Below are 6,000 nucleotides of genomic sequence, written 5' to 3' on the forward strand. Positions count from 1 at the left end.
TGAAATTGTTCTATCGTGGATTATGAACTCTGTTAGTGTTGAATTCTTGTGTGGTATGGTGTATGCCTCGAGTACTCATAAAGTTTGGGTAGATCTACAGAAGTGATTTGATAAAGTGAATGACTCTTGAATTCTCTTTCTACATTAATAAATTGCTACTTTAACTCAAGGCATTTCCTAAGTCTCAGCCTATTTCTCAAAACTGAAAGAGTTTTGGGCAGAATTTGATGCTCTTATACCCTGTCCTAGTTGTAATTATGTTGAATCCAGGAAATATGTTAAGCATTTAGGATACCAAAGGTTATTGTAGTTTTTAATGGGACTAAATGAGTCTTATTCTCAATCAAGCAATCAGATCTTAAACATGTCACCTATCCCATTTATTAACAAAGCTTACTCTATGATTATATCTAAAGAGAGTAGAAGGACTATGTCCAACTCATGTGTCTGGTTTGAGTGAAGATCAACTTTGAAATCTAGTGTGAAAGGTAAGAATGTACTTGTTCCTACCTATGGGTTCAATGAGAATGCAACTTTACTTACCAGCAGCAAAGGCAAGGTTGTGTATATGTCTAGCCATAACTTTAAGGATGTTTGTCACACCTTTTTTTTGCTCGAAGAAATCAAGTCGAAAGGTTTTTCCAATTAAAGTGATGGCATTGAATAGGGATTAATTTTTTATCATTTTCAGAGTCGCCACTTGGAATTGAGTTATGGTGTTCCAAGTCACCTTATTGAATCCCTAATCAAAAGGAAATGACTCTTTGTTGGTCTGCGAAAACAGAAGACTGGGTAAGGAATTTTGTTAACTGAGGGAAAGGTGTGAGGCACCCGTCGAGTCCCGTGGTTCTAGTACAGTCGCTTTATTGACTTATACTTAACTTAAACTATTTAGAAAAATTGTGTTAAAGCCTAAATTTGCTCATTTTTAATATACCTATAATATCTCTCTATCTCTTATATTAAATCAGTGAAAGTTTAATTTTAAAAATATTTATCAAAGTGCATTATTGCATCCTTGAAATACTTTAAAATATCTCAAAAAGATGCGTGCGCCGCATTCTTAGTTGAGACGAAAATTTTAAACGTGTCAAAAATTTGCCTAGCGTTAAAGCCATTTGTTTCATTTCTTGAAAAATCAAGATCATTTTTCTATCCATGCTATTCTTTTCACTCTTTATTTCGCAACGAGTTTTGAATTAATTCGCAACTCGTCTTGCTCTTTTATAAATATGATTTTTCCTCACTTTTCTTTTATCATTTGTGACCGGTGTTAAATAAACTCACAGTCTATTTCACTTATTTTCTATGATTGATTGGCTAATTATATATGAGATTGATCTCGGCCTAAAATGTTAATAAACATATTCAAATTCACTTATTGTTAATAACCATTCCAGGAAGAGGAATTAACAAAGAACAACTAACAAATAATACGACCAAGACCAATTGAAAATTGATTTACTGCTAATCAAAAGAAAAGTTTACAAACGTGATTAAGACAATAATTAAAGAATATAGCATTCATGTCCAAATGAAGTAAACCCCAAAAATCATCTCTCTCTGTATATCAAGTGCACTTAACTCTTTTTTTTTTAATAAACTCACAATACTTAATGCAACTTAATTTTTGCATCTTAAAAATCAGAAAAGGAAAAAAAAATGCTACCAAATGTGCTTATTGAAAGTTCATGTATATTTGGTTAAGAAAATAAAATAAATAAAATAAAAATTCATACATTTAAACCTTACTATTTTACATTAAAAAATAGAATCCTAACTATGTTTATTTGCATTAATTTAAATTCAAAATATGATGGTTTTTTGTTAGACAATAATTCATTTATTCTAAATCCATGAACAAACAACCTATACTCTTAACATGATGTGTTTTTCATTTCATTTTTCATTTTTTATTTTGGTTTTTGCATGCATGCATGAGTCATTAATTATGATCTATAACATAACTACATACTAATTGCATGTCAACTAACACAATTTTTCATATTAAAACACCAATAACTTTAAAAATTATCTCATTTAAAATTCAAAACCAATCTAATCAACCATTATTTTTGAAACAACAAATAAATTACAATAGAGACGTAAGGCGCGAACTACAATAAAAAATGACAAAACTACACATTAAATAATAATAGAAGCCATTGAAATAACTTCATTCATGCTTTGATTTCATAACGAAACTTATAAAATAAATTGTACAAGATGAGATAAAAAACCTGTACGACGAATTAAATCAAGTATCGAAGCAAGATATTTTCACCGAAAACTCAAACGGAGACCCGACCTCAATTCTTCAAATTAAAAGAACTCTCTCCCTGATTGTTCTTCTTCCAATTTTATTTTGCCTTTTTCTTTTCTTTTTTCCCCGTTTTCTCCCTTCACCGCTTTTCTTATTTTTTTGTTTACTCCCTTTCTTTGTCTAAGTTTTTGGTTTGAGTTTTCCTTTTTCTCTTGTTTTCAATGTTGTCCTCTCTTTTCGTTTTTTTTTTCTTTTACAGAATGTTGTTCTCTTTCCCCCCCTTTTTTTGTCTTTGTCCGTGTGTTTGTGCAGAGGGGTTGGGAATCCTTTTAAGTAGAGGAATTTTTTTTATTTTTTTGGGGAGGGTTGAGGGGAGTTGTTATTTATTAGAATAGGATTTTTTGAATTTTGAAAAAAAAATAAAATATATTTTTTTTAATTGAAAACAATAAATATAATAATAAATGATAAAAAAATAAAAAAATAAAATAATAATAATAATAAATGTAATAATAATTAATTAATTTTATATTAATCAAAATATAATAACAATTTATAAATAGACAAAAATAAATATAACAAAAGAGTATTAAAACTACTATTTATTTATTAAAATTTATAACAAATAATATATATATATATATATATATTGAATTTTTGTATAGTTTTTAAAATTAGGATAAAGATAAAAATAAAAATAAAATATCTCACACAAAATCCAACTCTCTGCAACTCACATTTATCTCAACATGAACCCCCTATTCCAGTTTATAAGTCCGAGTCTTCTATCTCAATTCCTATAAACAAGGATGCTTCTGCTCCTTTTACTGTTGTTCCATTCTCCTTTGATAACTCTCTACCGATTCCTCCTCCCAGGAATTCCACTAGACTAACTAGACCTCCTTTATGGATACAAGACTTTATTACCAAGAACTAGGGAAACTTTGCCTGTACTTATCGCCTTTCTCACTCTATTAGTTATGCCAATAGTTCACCACACTATAATACTGTTTTGGCTTCTTATTCAAATATTGTGGCACTAAAATCATTCCATGAAGATGTTAAGGATGTTAATTGGATTGAGACTATGAAACAAGAAATTGCTGCATTAGAGGAAAATCACACTTGAAGCATTGTTGATCTACCACCTAACAAGACTTCTATTGGCTATAAATGGGTGTTTAAAGTCAAGTATACTGCATCTGTTGCTGTGTAAAAGTACAAAGTTAGGCTTGTTGTCAAGGGCTATTGCCAAAATGAGGGTTTGGACTATACTGAAACCTTATTCTCCTGTGGTTAAGATGGTCACAGTTGGATCTGTGTTAGCCATTGCTACATCCAAGGGGTGGTGTGTGTATCAGATGGATGTGCACAATGCCTTCCTACAAAGTGATCTCTTGGAGGTGTATATGAATATTCCTCAGGGTTTTCAGGATAATGCTTTAGTTCCAATACTTCTCTTAAGGTATGCAAATTGCACAAATCTTTATATGGCCTGAAACAAGCTCCTAGGCGGTAGAACAAGAAGCTTACAGATGCTCTACTTCAGCTAGGCTTTACTCAAAGTTGTTTGGATTATTCCTTGTTTACTAAGTTCGTACAGTCTCATCTAATAGTGGTGCTAGTGTATGTACATAGTCTACTAGTCACAGGACGCAACTCAGAGTTAATCCTACAACTAAGCATGATCTACAATTGAAGTTTAAAATGAAGGATCTGATAGAGCTTAAATTCTTTTTAGGAATTGAATTTTCAAGACCATCTAAAGGAATTGTAACGTCTTAGAGAAAATACGTACTTGAGTTAATTGTTGAGATGGGACTTGGAGGTGCCAAACCTGCAAGCACTCTACTTGAATCCAACTTAAAGCTAACATCCACAGACTTTGACAATCTAATAACATCAGATAAACACAATGATACTGACAAAGAACTGAAATATACTGGACAATAGAACTGAAATATACTGGACAATATCATAGGCTAATTAGAAGATTCCTATATCTCACCACGACTAGAGTTAACATTGCTTATGCAGTTCAAGTTCTCAGTTAATTTATTCCTAAGCCTAAACAATCACATATGGATGTTGTTCTTAGAGTTGCCAGGTATATCAAGGGAGCTCCTAGTCTTGGTCTTTTATTGCCCTCTATTAGTTTTGAAGTACTAGAAGCTTATTGTGACTCTGACTGGGGAGAATATCTTCATACTAGAAGATCAGTCACTGGATATTAGTTATGTATGGTAGAGCTTTGATTTCATGAAAGTCCAAGAAGCAAGCCACAATTGCTAGAAGTTTAGCTGAAGCTGAGTTTAGGAGTATGGCTTCAACTGTAGCTGAAATTACTTGGCTAAAAGGTCTATTTCAGGAGCTAGGAGTCACTCTGAACTTGTCAATTCATTTGTTCTGTGACAGCAAGGCTAGTATTCAAATAGCAACCAATCCCATCTTTCATGAACATACTAAACATATAGACATTGATTGCCATTTGGTCAGAGAAAAAATTATTCAGGGTCTGATTAGAACTTATCATATGTCTACAAAGGAACAACTAGCTAATCTCTTAACCAAGAGCATTGGAAAACAACCACATGAGTATCTCCTTTCCAAGCTGATGCTAAAAGACCTCTTTCAGCCATCAACTTGAGGAAGGGTGTTGAAGTTAGTTACAAAGAAAGTTAATAGTAGTAGTTAGTCACTGTAGTTAACTGTACAGAGTTTTTAGAGTTAGTTACAGCTGGAATGCCAGCTATACACAATTAAATTAATCACATTGGTTGAGTAGTTTGATAGCTATGAATGTTAGCATTAGCATCAGAGCTGTGTATATAAATAGCAGTGTACAAGTACTGTCTCATTGGATTTTCCAGATGAAAGCGTAACAAAGCAGTTAACATTTCTCTCAACAAATTCTCTATCATCTTGTTTGAGATTACTCTATAAACATACAACTCATAATTCATCAAGCTTCACCCCCAAACACCCTGATAATATTCTTCTTAATTGTTTCTTCTTTTGATCTGTATATATTCAAGTTTGTTAGATTAGTACCAAAATCATAATCTGTATACTCTTCAAAACTGTATTAAATGTAATTTTGAAATTTGAATTCATATCACTAAAGATGTAAGGAGATTAATTTTGTAGTTTATAGGAAACTAGTATACATATCCGCGCGATGCGCGGATAATATTTAAGTAATATTTTTGATGTTTCATATTGAAATGTCTCATTCAAACTAGTTAAATTATACTATCTTTGAAAAAAACGTTTATCATCTTATTTCTCAATAAAATGAGAAAAAAAAAATCTTTTTCTACTGGCCTCCCCCATTTCCCAATCATTTTTTTAATTTTCTTTAATATAAATGTTTTTCTACCCCTTTTCCCTCACGCCTCCATCCGGACCCATTCCTTCCCTCACACTCAATTCTCCCACTGATAATTAAATTTATACGAAAAAACAATCATCTAATTGTAAACAAAAATTATGTTTCATGTTTTTATTTATAATATCATTCACAATTTAAATATGGTGGATTGTTAATAGTCTCTACCATCCACCCACCCATCCGCTTTCAAAATCTCGTATACATTAGTAAAAATAATCATGTAATTGCAAAAAAAGTTTTATGTTTCATATTTTTTATATTTTGACAATTTAACAATTTTAGATTGTCAAAAATAATTTAAATTTTTATTTCACTATTCCTCCATCTTTTCTGTGCAATTTTTTTT

This window comes from Capsicum annuum, chromosome 6, assembly GCF_002878395.1.
Source record: "Capsicum annuum cultivar UCD-10X-F1 chromosome 6, UCD10Xv1.1, whole genome shotgun sequence".
NCBI lineage: Eukaryota > Viridiplantae > Streptophyta > Magnoliopsida > Solanales > Solanaceae > Capsicum > Capsicum annuum.